Below are 15,860 nucleotides of genomic sequence, written 5' to 3' on the forward strand. Positions count from 1 at the left end.
GCTGCTCGGTGCAAGTCATGTTAATGTAACTGCGTCGACCGCCCACTGTTCAGCGCTGAATGCATGTCTGGTGTGCTGTGCTTGAAACGAGTGGTGCAGCCGTGCAGCGGGGGTGGTGGAGGAGCAGAGTGGTTTAGGGGCTCCGTTTGCTTGTTCACAGACATGTGCTCCCGTCTTCGTCTCAGCGGCTGTCGCGGGATTGTGGTGTGCTAGCTCCTTGCCTAGTATGAAGTTTACAACGCTAACACACAGCATGTTCAAGTTTTTCCGCGCTATATGTCATTTGCATGACGGCCGAGTTGAAAACGAGACGTATGTCTGTGTTCTTTGCGTTTGTGTGTTGTAAATTACGTTCTATTATGGAAGTTCTGGGAGTCTTATTACGCAAGGAGTGCGAACGTAAACATAAACACGTGTCTGTGTGAATCAGCTACCGTATGTTGCGACGCTCTTCCGTGTGGTAGACTGATGCATGGTGCGATTTTATTGCTGTACTGTTGTAAAAACCACTTGTTTATTCACTCAATAAAGATGTACGGCTTCATCGCCGGAGTACATTTTAGTTACGCGGTGAAGCATACTAAAAGTGGGACGGGGCCGCTATCAGCTAGCATAGTATGTCCACTTAGGCGACCTGAGAGGCGGCGGGTGCGCGAGTGTATAATTAAAGAACTCTTGTTATGTCCAATGACAGTGGCCCCTTTTCACTTTTAGTATGCTTCACCGCAGTACATTGCTTTGGCTTCACCGCGAAATATTAGTGTATTGCGAGAAAGATAATCGTAAAAAGCCTGACTATGCAATGTTTCTTTTGTAGCTTGCTACACCACAATACAGGGGTGTAAATAAGCATCGTGCAGTAAAGCATACTAAGAGTGGAAAGGGCACATAGGTTTACACTGTGCTCATTATTTTCAATTGTGACATAATTTACAAATGCATCTGTGCTCGTGGTAAGCTTCATTGACAATTCTTCGTACATTATAAATTCATATTGCAGGGAAGTTGCAGGGAAAGCACAAAAACAGAAAACTTAGGGAAAGGATAAAGCACCATTTAACACTTAGTATTGCTGCAGCCCACCCCCTTCTTTTATTTTGTCTGGTCGTGCTACATCTTTTTACTATATATAGGCATGAACTTAGGTGATGTTCCCAATCAGTGTTCAATTTTTATATACACTACGTGCTGGTTCAATGAGGCTGGAAACACTGCAACGGAAGCTTCAAGTAGAAAAGGTGCCTGGAAGAAAAAAAACGCTGTGCTGCAACCATCTCGGCAACATCTTGTCCACTTAATAAAAATTGTGCTATCACATCACTTCATACTAGGCAAGGAGCTAGCACACCACAATCCCGCGACAGCAGTTAATGAGACCAAGACGGGAGCACATGTCTGTGAATTCGCAAACGGAGCCCCTAAGCCACTCTGCTACTCCGCCACCCCCTCTGCACGGCTGCACCACTCGTTTCAAGCACAGCACACCAAACACACATTCAGCGCTGAACAGTGGGCGGTCGACGCAGTTGCATTTATATGACTTGCAGCGAGCAGCACATCCCTCGATGTCCGCTAAGCAAAGTCGGACACGGCGACGCCACATCGCGGTTTGCTGCCAAGGCGCTAGGCCACTTAATTATTTCAATTGTCACCACCGCCGGGTTCTCAAGAAAGCACGGGTCACACAACGCAGATTCTGTACTGCCAGAGCTCACCAAGGCCAAAGCCGCACTGCCGCACCACCACTACTCACGGCTTTCCGCCAATAACACAGAACCTACAACCAACACACAAGCAACGCACGTAACAATCACATGAGCAATGTTGAACAACGCGCGGTCCAGAGAACGATCACGCCGAGGACGAACACGCCACGGCGTCGCTCGGCGCCAGCATCGCGCCTTCTCAAAAATCCCTAAACGATGCTGTCCCTAGGCACCTAGGATCAGGTCACGTGAGGGATTTTTGTACGACAAATAGACGCACGCCGCTCCCCTAGGGCGAAAAGTTACCTAGATATATAGTTCCCGTTGGTGCCGCGGGGGCGGCGCTGCAGTCGACCGGCTGCACAGGCGAGCGAAGTAAATGCGCGCCCGGGTCACGCAGGACTCGAGAGCAATAGAGAGTTTTAGAATAGGGGCCCCAAACGTTTTGGGGCCCCAAAGAAATAGCGTCGAAGCCACTGCGCATGCGCGAGACGCAAACTGCGTTTGGGTTTTGCGTTGGGAACGCTATTTCACCGATTTAGCGGGAGCTCAAATAGCGTTCCCAAAAGCTTTGCGTCAACAAACATGGCGGCACCCATCGAAGCGACGGCTCTAACCTAGCACCAAACTGGGTTCGATTCGCGGTAATGCGTGAAGTTCGCAAGCTAGGAGAAGTGACTGCAGTTATCGCTTTCTCTCAACTAGCGTGTGTTATGAAGATTGATTCATTAGACGCCGCTGATTCCGAATTCGAGTGTCGATTTTATGGCTCGTAGGCCTAACGCGGCTAAGCTTGGCTGGTGAAGGCACGTAAAGTTGGTTTTGTTGCTCCAAACTAAGCACAACTAATTGTTTGCTGCTTGAAGAATAACCTCTAGATTGTAATTAAACGCGAATACACGCAAGTCAAAATTACTATTCATATCATAAGATGGTATATTTTATTTAATTATTTTTAATCGTTTTTCTTAGACGCCGTAGTGGCGCTGTCAGCGCAAGACGCTATCTGCAAACGCAAAGCCCTATTCTAAAACTCTTCACTCCTGCGTGCCCCAACGCTAACACCCGCAAAGCTCTTTGGGGCCCCAAAATATTGGGGCCCCTATTCTAAAACTCTCTAATGAGAGAGCGGACGGCGCGGCTCGTGCTTTTGTCAACCGAGCGGCCGACCACTCTGACGAAAACCCCTTTTTACCACGAGACATCCTTGAGCACCAGCGGAGCGAGCAAAGAAAGTACAGTCCACCACACCCTGACCTATCCAGGCAGGACTCTTATGACTGGCGCCGAATACAGACGCACACATTTCCAAACCTTTATTTGAAAAATGCCATTCACCCAACGCTGTACAGCATTCGCTGTCCTTGGTGCGGAGGCCGGCCAACCTTCGCCCACATAACGTGGGACTGCCAGGACAGGCCACCCAAAATTAATACACCAAAAATAGCCGGCAAACTTTCCGGAAGGGAGCAGTGGGAGACTTGGTTCGCCAGCGAGGATCGGGAGATGCAACTAGCGCTCCTCGACCAAGCATGGCGGACCGCTCAAGCCAGTGGGGCCCTGGACTAGGGGCTCCAGCCACTCGCTTTCTGCATTTTTTTTCTTTTAAATAAACGTTTTGATATATATATATATATATATATATATATATATATATATATATATATATATATACATATATATATATACATATATATATATATAGACCATCCTATTTCAGGACAACGTTCATTTTGGCTAGATGGTGCATACTTGAATCAGGAAGGAACAGCGCCAACTAAGACGATCACAGGTGGGGAGAATGACACAGGACCTGTGTCGTTCTCCCCACTTGTGATCGTCTTAGTTGGCGCTGTTCCTTCCTAATTCAATTTACCATCCTATGGTGACTGCAGCGCACCTTGCCGAGCACGTGCACGTCTTGTATGATGCCAGGGTTAGCGCAGATTATAAAGTCTATTTCATTTCTAGTCTCGCCATTCGGTCTCCTCCACGTCCACTTTCGGCTATCCCGCTTGCAGAAGAAGGTATTCATTATCCGCCTTTTATTCTGTTCTGCAAACTCTACTAATGACTCTCCCCTGCTATTCCTAGAGCCTATGTCATATTCCCCCATTGACTTGTCTCCAGCCTGCTTCTTGCCTACCCTGGCATTGAAGTCACCCATCAGTATAGTGTATTTTGTTTTAACTTTACCTATCGCCGATTCCACGTCTTCATAGAAGCTTTCGACTTCCTGGTCATCATGACTGGATGTAGGGGCGTAGACCTGTACGACCTTCAATTTGTACCTCTTATTAAGTTTCACAAGAAGACTGGCCACCCTCTCATTAATGCTATTGAATTCCTGTATGTTACCAGCTATATTTTTATTAATCAGGAATCCGACGCCTAGTTCTCGTCGCTCCGCTAAGCCCTGGTAGCACAGGACGTGCCCACTTTTCAGCACTGTATACATATATATATACAGGGTCTGTCCTGACAGTAATGTCAGTAAGGCCAGTAAAACTCATTTATTGAATTTATGGTTACAGGTATATAAAATCTTCAAAATACCCTCCTTTTGCATCGATACATCGGCTCCAGCGAGACTTCCAGCTCTCGAATGCGTTGCGGTAGTCCTCCTCCAGAAAGGCCTATAATGCTGCGGTGCAAGCTGCTTTGATCCCGTCCACTGTCCTAAAATTGTTGCCTTTCAGGGGTGTTTTGAGGCGTGGAAACAGAAAAAAGTTGGGGGGAACCAAGGCGGGGCTGTATGGGGGCTGGGGGATCGTTGGCACCCCTGCTTTAAGCAGGTAGACGGTGACGATGAAGGCACTGTAGGCCGTCGCATTATCGTGGTGCAACTTCCAGTTGTCTGCGATGTCCGGCTGGATGCGTTAAACCCTGTGTTTCAGTCTTTTGAGGCTTTCCACATAAAATTTGGTGTTAACAATGGTTCCAGGTTCTACAAACTCGTGATAAACCAGTCTGTGGATGTCAAAAAAAAAAAAAAAGAAACGATGAGCATAATCTTGATCTTTGATTTCCTCATCCTGGCTTTCTTCTGGCGAGGGGACGAGTGCGTGTTCCACTCCGATGATTGCCTTTTGGGCTCTGGGTCATATTCAAATACCCAAGTCTCTTCACTTGTAATGACGTCCCAAAATTTTCGATCACGTTTGCACATGTCGAGGTTTCTCAATTCAATTCAATTTCAATTCAATTTTATTTCCCAGGGGCATCTGGACGGCTTCCTGGCTAAAAGCTGCTAGAACAGCTTGACAAAAGGCGCAGGAAGCCGTTACAAGGCATAGCGGACAAGTCACATTAAAAAAAACAGGTATAATCGCAAGCAATGGAATCAAACACGATTTCCGTTTAAGAAATCAGTTTTACAAGATACGCCAAAGAACAGCAAATTAAGTATTGAACGAAAGAAACAAAGTTGAGAACAGGTAACGAAAAGACACAAAGTTGAAGTTCGTGCTGAAATAACAATTTGAAATGCACTGTACTAAATCAGCAGGCATGATAACACAAAATGAAAAAGACAGTATGTCTTACAACACGATGCATAAGCAATCGCAAACACTCTGTACATAACAATACACAATAGGCCAGAAACACGATATCAAACCAAATGGTCACTCACAATACGCTGGATCTTTTATTTAGTTACAATTGCACAACATATGTTCGAAGCTGCCTTCTACTATATCCAGCAGTATTTTGGTGCTTGTTAAGTGTTAGGAGAACATTGTGAGCAAGTGACTGAAGTTTGTAATTCGTACGAAAATGTGGTATCGCCCACACATCAGTGCAGCGCGTTTCAATAGTCGACGAGTAACGTTGTAACGATGCCAGAGAAGAGAGGTAATTAACGATTTTAGTTGATGAAAAATTAAACAACTGCAATAACCGAAATTCATACATTTTATCCGCGCGAAGTAAATTATGCTCTAGAAATGCTTCTTTCGTGGTATCTGTGCGTTCAAGATTTGAAATTTGCCGTATAATTCTTTTTTGTATGGTAACAATCTTATTTATATTAGTTTTTGTTGTGGTAGCCCAAACCAGGTTGCAGTAGTTTATGTGTGAGTAAAACAGAGCGTAGTAAATTTGAAGCTTTGCTTGTAGTGGAAGAATACTACGACAACGCGATAGTACCCCTGTAACTGCAGATAACTTTCGACGAAGAAATTCGATGTGAGTATCCCATTTCAAATTTGAAGAAAAATATATTCCTAGAGTTTTGTGGTCACTGACAATGGCAACAGGCTGGTGTTCATAGCTAAGCTGATGGGACGAGGAAACCTTTTTGTTTTTTGCACAGAATATGATCGCCTTCGTTTTAGTTGCATTAATCCTGAGTCTATTTTTTTTGGACCATAAAGACACCTTATTGAGAACTTCATTGCATTTCATAATTGTTTGATCTAAATTAGAACCGCAGACAGTAAAAGTGGTATCATCAGCGTATATCATAAATTTAATTTCGGTGTCTATCAGGACAATGTCATTAATATAAATATTGAATAAAAGTGGACCCAGTACGCTACCCTGAGGCACTCCGTGCGTGACGGGTAAAAAAGATGATTTGTTATTGTTAATAAAAACACACTGCTGTCTGTCACGCAGGTATGACTCAAGCAAGGCCAAAGGTTTCTCGCGAATCCCGTATTGTGTAAGCTTTGTCGTAAGAACGTCGTGGTCAATGGAATCAAAAGCCTTACTAAAATCCAGAGAAAGACCTACTGTATACAATTGTTGTTCAATGTTTCCCAGAATGGTTTCCTTTAAGGACAATAACGCTAATTCTGTAGATCTTCCCGCTCGGAAGCCAAGTTGAGAATCTGTTATTACATTTTTTTATGTCGAAGAATTTCGTTAATCGTGAAAATATGATTTTTTCCAACCCCTTAGAAAAAACAGATAGAACAGAGATTGGTCTGTAATTCGATGCATTGTTTTTGTCTCCCCCCTTGTATATTACTGATACTCTAGCCTTTTTCATGGCATCGGGAAAAATTCCACTCTCCATCGCTAAGTTAAAGATGTAAGCAAGTGGGGAAGTGATGAACGGCAAAACATGCTTAACGGGTTCAACTTGGATGTTGTCGATATCTAGAGCCTTACTATTTCGCAATATCATAAACGTGCTGTGGATTTCATGTTCGTTGGTTGGTTCGAGAAATATACTGTCAACAAAATTGCTATATTGTGTGCCGGTGTGTGGTGGGCTATTATCGGCTACATTTACATTAACAAAGTGAGTATTAAAATAGTCTGCAAGCTCTTTGCCTTTAAGTTCACGGTGGCCTGTTAACGTTTTGATAGAAGGCATACTGGTATTACGACCGAGAACATCATTTATTGTCTTCCAAGCAACATCAGGGCGTTGCCGAGTAATATGTCCAAAAATGTGTTGATAATAAATAGTTTATCTTGGATCGCAGCAACTCTGTGTTAAGCTGATTTCTAAATCTCTTAAATTGTTTGAGCGTTATTTCTGAACGCATCCGCAAAAAAGAATGATAGAGGCGATTTTTACTTTTTATCATGTTTATATGTTCTTGAGTCACTCAAGGCTGCCGTATCTTTTTAGATACCTTCATCGCTATGAGCGGGAAATGTCGTGTGTAAATGCGCACAAAAGCCTGCAGGAATTCTGTGTACGCATCATTTACATTGGTTTTATGAAATACAGATGACCAATCATGGTTCATGACGTCTTGTTTAAATGATACGAGCCTGTCCTGGGTAACTCGCTGAACAATCAAAGGCTCAGATCTGGCATGCCTTTCCGCGGAACGAGAGGAGTAAATAAGAAACTGGGCAATGATCGCTTAAATCTGATGCTACTGTGCCAGCACTGCAGATGGTAGTGTCAATATCGGTAATAAGAAGGTCAAGCGCAGTAGAGCTACATTGTGTGACTCGAGTTGCAGTGGTAATTAAGTTTACAAAACCGTATGAAGAGAGCGTGGTGTTGAACTCACGAACAGACCAATCTTGGTCCAGGATATTTAAATTAAGGTCCCCACCACAAACTAGGTAATAGTTGTTCTTACTTATGTAATCTAGCAACTGTTCGAATAAATCTAAAAAACGCTGCACATCTCCTGTCGGAGGGCGATAGATAACGGAGATAATTTGCTTTTTGCATACCAGAGTAAGAATTTCATAGTCGTCGGTGATTCGGGTAAATTCTGAAACCATTTCGCATTTTTTTCGATCTGTAACATAGGTGGCAACTCCACCTCCTCGTTTACTATTCCGATTTATGTAGAAAGCATTGTAACCGGCTAGATTTAATATTTGGGAATTATTTTGATACCAGGTCTCCGAAAACATGATTATGCTGAACTTGAAAGAAAATTGGTCTAAGAAGAAAGCGATGGAATCCTGTTTGTTGTTGACAGAACGTGTATTAATGTGTAGGGCTGATTCACACGATAAATCATAAAGCTGAACTGTGTGTGGCAAACAAAACTCGTGATAGTTCATCGCGTCTTCGCTGTTTCAAGCAGAAGCGGAACTTCCTTCACTGCGCCACAGCAGAGCCTCGCACGTCGGCGGGCGCTTCGCTTGGTGTACCGGTAACCTGACGAGCACAGATCTTGCTGACATCATTTACATTCGTTATCGACACAATGGGTGAATCATCAGCTTCTTTCGCGAAAATCTTCCCATTGTATGACCAAACGCTTTTCCAGTGGTATTCCTGTTTCCTTTTGACAACCATGGCAAGTAATTTCTTTAGGGCGGGGCAAAGATGTTCATTCACGTAAACTGGTGTTGTGTTCTCAAGGCCAAGGTCATTGTTCGTTAGTCGAGTTTTCTTCGCTTTCTTAAACACAGCGTCGCGTTTTGTGCGCGATTTGAACTGGACAATAATATGAGACCTATCAGCGTTGCGCGTAGGCACGCGGTGGCAGACCTCGATATCACCGTCGTCAATAGGCTCGTTTATTGCAGAGCCAACTTTGGAAAGGATTTCAGTCACAGATTCGTCGTCTTTCCTGATTACGCCCTGTATCTCTAGATTGGCCTTCCTCGAGTACTGCTCCATGTGAACAAGGCGCCTTTCTAAGTCTTGCAACGTGCTTTCCATCGCTGAGTGCTTTGCGTGAAGCGCCTCGTTCTCAGATGCAAACCTAGCATTTCTTGTAGTCTCAGCGTTGTTTTGTTTTTGTTAGCTCTTTAATGCTTCCGTGAGCATACTCAAGGCTCTTAGCCAAAGCTTGTTGCTCGATTTTCAATTCACGGACCTCGCTCCGTATTTGGCACTCGACCGCTTCGCGGTGTTCTTTCAGCTCTGCCCTCATTTCGTCTTTTAGTTTCAAAAACTCTGCCTTCATCTCCTCCTTCATTTTACCAATTTCTTTAACCGACGGTAATTTCTGACACGACGGTAAGCAACACAAAGTCGGCGAGGATTTACAAGAACAATTACTTGGCAGGAGCGACGAGCATAAAAAGAAAGTTGTGCGATTCGTGTGTTATTAGTACTAACCTGCAGCACAGGCAAAACGTGATTAACGTGTCCGGAGCAGGCTCGTCGCTACTGCCAAGTGTCGGGGCCAAGACGAAGAAGGTGCTTTTGTACTGCCGATGCTGTGACGTCGAGGCCGACGCGGCAGGTCACCGGTGCAGCCGACGATGAGCCTGGGGGTAGACGATGCAAACTTGACGGTTCCGCGCGTAGCGTGGGCCGGGAGTTTGATCCTCGTAGGCGCGCAGTGCGGCTGCGTGGCAGTCACCTGCAGCACAAGCAAAACGTGATTAACGTGTCCGGAGCAGGCTCGTCGCTACTGCCAAGTGGCACGTTTCAACGTGGTGTGACTTTTGGTCTTCAGTGAGCGCTTTTGGAACCATTTTTGCACACACCTTTTGCCTGCCGATATAGTTTGGAGCGATTTCATGAACTTCAGTTTCTGGAATGTTTAACATGTCGGCCATGAAATAAACACTTGCTCGTCGGTCTGAGTTCAACAGTTCCCTCACTCGTGTCACATTGTCAACCCTGGTGTGTCTTTTGGTCGTCAGTGAACGTTTTTGGAACCATTTTTGCGCACACCTTTCGCATGCCGATATCGTTTGTAACGATTTCATAAACTTGAGTTTTCAGAATGTTTAACATGTCGGCCATGAAATGAACACTTAATTGTGAGTCTGAGTTCAACAGTTCCCTCACTCATGTCACATTGTCAGCTGTGGTGATCATGGATGGCCGTCCGGCGCGATCCTCCTCGTCGACCTCTTCCTGGCCTTCCAAAAAGGCCTTGTGCCACCGAAACATTTGCCAATCTGACAGGGCAAGTTCTTTGTAAGCAGTCTTGAGCATAGTAACAGTTCCCGCAGCGGTCTTGCCAAGTTTCACGACAAACTTGATCGCAAATCTTTGTTCTAACGGGCGCTGCATTTTCACTTGCCACAAGAATAAAAAACAACACTCACGGACAGGCCCGTCCTACACCCTCCATTGCTTGGAGCACACTGAGCGACGGAGTGCTGCTCAGTAACTTATTCAGTAACTTAACCCATTCAGTAACTCTAATGGTCCACCGGTTACCCATCCTGTGCATTACGTGGCCTGCCCAGCTTCATTTTTTATGCGAAGCATACTAGCCGCACAACCACGCTCTTCCTTGCTGCGCCGCGCGCGGCCGCGTAGCTACCATATGACGTCATAACAGCTGCAAAAGCGGAGGCTCAACTCGTGCGCTCGCTTGCGGCCGCGTAGCTACATAGCCGGGTCTCAGATCGTGCGCTCGCCTGCGGTCGCACAGATGGTACTACGGCCTACCTCCCGCTCCTCCCGCTAGGGCACTGACGTCACAACAGCTGCAAGCCGGGCTCATCTCTTGCAAGATGAGCCGGCTGGGTGGGAATCGAACCAGGGTCTCCGGAGTGTGAGACGGAGACGCTACCACTGAGCCACGAGTACGATGCTTCAAAACAGTACAAAAGCGCCTCTAGTGAATGCGGTGTTGCCTTAGAAACGAGCTGTTTCTAAGGCTCAGGCGTGCGTCGCTTGCTCAGGCGCACATTTCGTTGCCGCGCCGAACGCCGCGCTGCTCGACGCTCACCGCGTCCAATGCGGGGCGCGTAGTCGCTGCGCCGTAGCCCATTGTCTTACACCCCTTGGCGGGTCGACGGGAACGCTGTCGCGTTCCACTCTTGAAGGCGAAGCAGAGTAACGCATGAGTTGTTTCTTCGTCTAGCCGAACCAAATATAGCCAAGCAACAGCAGTTCACCAGGCTAAACAGTGGTTCAACAAATAAAATAAAGGCTAGTATGCTTCGCATCCTGGGCTTAACCTTAGCTAAGCCACAGCCATTTTTTTTCTCTTAATGTCGATTAGAATACCGGTTATCCCCATTTGCTGTCTGATCCACACCGCTCTCTTCCTGTCTGTTACTGTTACACCTAACATTTTTCGTTCCATCGTCGCTCTTCGCGTGGTCCTCAACTTGTTCTCGAGCTTCTTTGGCAACCCCCAAGTCTCCGAGGTTGCCACCGAGGTGGGCTTGGTGGCTGCGCCACAACGCTGTCATGTAACATGCAGGTTTTCACCATGCAGATGATCACTGTCGTTTTGCCACGTGCTGCTGCCTCCACTGCAGATGGCTTGCATTGCAGCACCAGCAGAGCATGCGCCATCGCTATGCAGACACCCCAACCAGATTGACATCTCACCTACCTTGGCTTTGCTGAAGGAACCTAGACCGCCACTCAGATACTGGATGCTCCAACCAGTGTGGGATCATGCATCTAAAGGGGCACTATCAAGTCCATCAACTATAAAGGAACAGCAACCATCACGACTGCCTTGTGGGCTTGGTGGCTGCACCACAACACTGTCACGTAAAATGCTGGTTTTTACCATGCTGGTCAGTGCAAAATACAGTATTTTCAGTAAGAAATGTAGCGATTATTGTTTGGTGCAGTTTCCGAGCCCTCAGTGCTGCCTCGCTGTGCCTGGTGAATGTGTGCATGCCACTCAGTCATTGCTGTTGCTATTAGGCGATGTCGAAACCAATCCGGGGCCTAGTATAAATGATGTTATTGCTTAGCTGCAGAAGCTGACAGTTGGACAAAACACACTAATCACCGAGGTACAAGGCCTAAAGTGTAAGCTTTTGTGCACTGATGCAACACTAACGGATTTAAATAAGCGAATGACGGAACTGAAGCTACACTACCAGGCACTGATCCCCCTGCAAAGTTAATTAGAAGCTGTGTGTGCTACTACCTTTGAGACTGGTCGCCTGGTATCTAGCCTAGAGAGCTGCATAGAAGATGCTGACAACCGTTCACGTAGAAACAACTTAATATTGTATGGCATTCCTGACTCCAACCCTCCTGAAACTTTTGCGCAGTTGGAAAAAAATATTTGTTGACAACATTCGTCAGCACATGGACATAAGCCTCAATATGAAAGAAATTGAGTGTGCACATCGGCTGGGACGCTATTCACGTGGTCGTAACTGCCCCATCATGGTCAAGTTTGCATTCTATAAAACAAAAGAATTGGTCTTGTCTAATGGTCACAAGTTAAAGGGAAGTAACTGCAGTATTGGCGAGGATTTTTCACCCCCTGTTCTAAATGCCCGCAAACATCTTGTTCTTTTCGGCAAAAGCAAGGCAACACCTTTCAAGCTACGTTTCAAAGCACTTGTTGGCTTGTCATAGTATGACAAGTGTGACTTGTCATATATGACCCTTGAAAATCCTTGAATTTGAAAATCACATTTTCAAGGCCCTTGAAAGTGCTTAATTTTTTTTACCCTTGAAAGTCCCTGAAAAATCTTGCGCGAGATGGAAATCGCGATATACACAAAGAAAAATTGGTGCGAAACCCATGCATAAAATGGAAAAATGTTTATTTTCTCGGCGCATAGTTTTCTACTGACCGTTAAAAAAATTTCTTGAAAGTTTCACAAGTTTGGTGGAGCCCGTTAGATAGCTGGTCACATTGAGGTAGCGTGATCGTCCGTTCAAAAATGTACGGCCGTATCGCCATGGACATCCCTGGCCGTTGGTTCGGCGTCTTGTGGTACGGCGCGTGCGTCTATTTGTCGTACAAAAATCCCTCACGTGACCTGATCCTAGGTGCCTAGGGACAGCATCGTTTAGGGATTTTTGAGAAGGCGCGATGCTGGCGCCGAGCGACGCCGTGGCGTGTTCGTCCTCGGCGTGATCGTTCTCTGGACCGCGCGTTGTTCAACATTGCTCATGTAATCGTGCGTGCGTTGCTTGTGTGTTGGTTGTAGGTTCTGTGTTACTTGGAGGAAAGCCGTGAGTAGTGGCGGTGCGGCAACGCGGCTTTGGCCTCGATGAGCTCTGGCACTACAGAATCTGCGTTGTGTGACCCGTGCTTTCTTGAGAACCCGGCGGTGGTGACAATTGAAATATCGAAGTGGCCTAGCGCCTCGGCAGCGAAGTTCTGCGAACCGCGATGTGGCGTCGCCGTGTCCGACTTTGCTTAACGGACATCGAGGCATGTGCTGCTCGCTGCAAGTCGTGTAAATGCAACTGCGTCGACCGCCCACTGTTCAGCGCTGAATGTCTGTTTGGTGTGCTGTGCTTGAAACGAGTGGTGCAGCCGTGCAGCGGGGGTGGCGGAGGAGCAGAGTGGCTTAGGGGCTCCGTTTGCGCATTCACAGACATGTGCTCCCGTCTTGGTCTCATTAGCGGCTGTCGCGGGATTGTGGTGTGCTAGCTCCTTGCCTAGTATGAAGTTTACGACGCTAACACACATCATGTTCACGTTTTTCCGCGCTATATGTCATTTGCATGACGGCCGAGTTGAAAACGAGACATATAGTGTTGTTTGCGTTTGTGTGTTGTAAATTACTTTCTATTGTGGAAGTTCTGGGGGTCTTATTACGCAAGGAGTGCGAACGTAAACATAAACACATATGTCTGTCTGAAGTTTTGAATTAATCATAATACCCTTTACGACTGATAAGTGGGCTACACGGCCTGTGTGAATCAGCTACCGTATGTTGCGACGCTCTTTCGTGTGGTAGAATGATGCATGGTGCGCGTTTATTTCTGTACTGTTGTAAAAACCATTTGTTTATTCACTCAATGCAAATGTACAGCTTCTTCGCCGCAGTACAGCTTAGTTACGCGGTGAAGCATACTAGAAGTGGGAGGGGGCCGCTATCTGCCAGCATAGTATGTCCACTTAGGGGACCTGAGAGGCGGCGGGTGCGCGAGTGTATAATTTGAGAACTCTTATTATGTCCAGTGACAGTGGAGATCATTAACTGTAGCACCAAAGTAGTGGACCACTACCAGAACAAAGGCATGTAGTATGCCCATCTCAATTCTTGTGCTTATGCCAGTCTTATTTTTTGCAGCAACAGCTGCTATGGGTTAACTCCCCTGGTTGTTCTGATGTCTACTGGTGTTGTCACTGGAATTCCCGAATTTCTTGCTAGAATATTGCAAATAACGTTCTCATTGTACTGCGAGGATTCAAACATACGATCAAAAGAGTGGCAGTCCACAATTCTACATTTCAGCCACTCTGCTGAAGGTACAGTCGTGGTGAATACTAATCCCGGAGAGCGTGATCTAGCCAACAGGTTCCTAGATTGGCTAACACCTGCTCAATGTCTGCATACTGTATATAGAGCTGGCATCCACACCTTCAAGTTCTTATGTTGAATTCCAATGGCGGAGTCGGAGCAGCCGACGGACTCCGCGAGCGAGCACTCGACTCTGGCGTGGAGCAACGCCTCCAAATCCGTGAGTGGAACACAACCTGCGGCGCCGGAGCAAGGCGGAAGCGGAATTTCTATGCCGAGTTACCCAGGATGCATTGCGTGTTGTCATTGCCTTCAGCTGTTGCTCCCAGCACCGCCGCACCGGTCACTTCTCTCTTCAGCGCCGTTCATCTGTAGTTTTTTTAAAAGTGTGGAATGGATATCTCGCCATGCGTGCAGCAGCTTTTGCTTCCTAGCGAGTCGTGACCGGTGGCGTCTCCCAGCAGACAAACGTGGTAAAGGAAATGCGTCACGCAGAGTTCCGGTCCACTCCGCCGATTTTGGCGGAGCATCTTTTTCTGCTCCACGGAGTGACTCCCACTCTGAATCCACTCCGACTCTCTCATTGGAACACTTTACTCCCGCCCTCACTCTGTCATTGGAACAAACTTGCTCCGAAACGAGCAGAAAAACTTGCTCCGACTCCGCCATTGGAATTCAACATTACACATCACCTTCCCACTTGTGAAGGCAGTCCTATGTTAAGTTTTCTTCTTGCATGTGATGACAATGATTGGGTGCATCTGCTTGATTAATCTTCTTCTAATGCTTGGCTTCTCAGATTTACTGAATGGAGCTGTTGGTGTCTTGTTTTCCTCAAGCAAAGCGCGAGACATAGCAATGCGTAGCCCAAATATAGATTTGAGAAAACCAAAACGAATTCAGCAGTAAGAAGCTAAAGGGTTGTTTTGGTGTAGATCAGTGGATAAGTCCGGACATGAAAGAGGAGGAAGAAAAGCCGAGTCTTTCCACTTCAACACTGAGGCACAACTCCCACAAATAAATAGGACTCTTACTTATTTTACTTTTTAAAGGAGATTACCGACTTGCATTGGCAAGTGTTCACTTCAGCAAACACTGCATGAAGTAAGCTTCCTGTGCATATTTCACCAGCTACGGCATCATTGTTTCACATTATGAGTGAAACTGCAATTTTCTTTATGCCACAACTAGCCCAATCTTGTGTTTTGCAGTAGGATGTTAGCAGTACTATTAAGGCACTTAAATACTCATTAATAGTAGTAGAGAGAAAAGAAAGTAAGAAAGCAGTGGCTGTTTGTGCATAGACTATGCATACACCTGGTGCTCTTATGGTCATTTTTTCCCTATCCGCTAAACCATCCTAAACAAGAAAACTTTGTACAAAATTAATTTATACACAGACCACAACTAAACCACAGGTATCGTTGGTAAGCAAAGTATATTTATTCGGTGACATTTTCTGCAGCCCTGCTATTGAGCTTTCCTTCCTTCCTTTTCAGCTGTGCAGGTTCATTAAGAAGTGATGATACAGTTTGACAATTTTAATCATTGAAAGACTTAGCGAAACCTTTTTCGGGTTGTTTTTTCTTGGTTTCAGACTCTGCTCATTGCATTTAAGGCATGGTT

This window comes from Dermacentor andersoni, chromosome 11, assembly GCF_023375885.2.
Source record: "Dermacentor andersoni chromosome 11, qqDerAnde1_hic_scaffold, whole genome shotgun sequence".
In the NCBI taxonomy this organism is placed as follows: Eukaryota; Metazoa; Arthropoda; class Arachnida; order Ixodida; family Ixodidae; genus Dermacentor; species Dermacentor andersoni.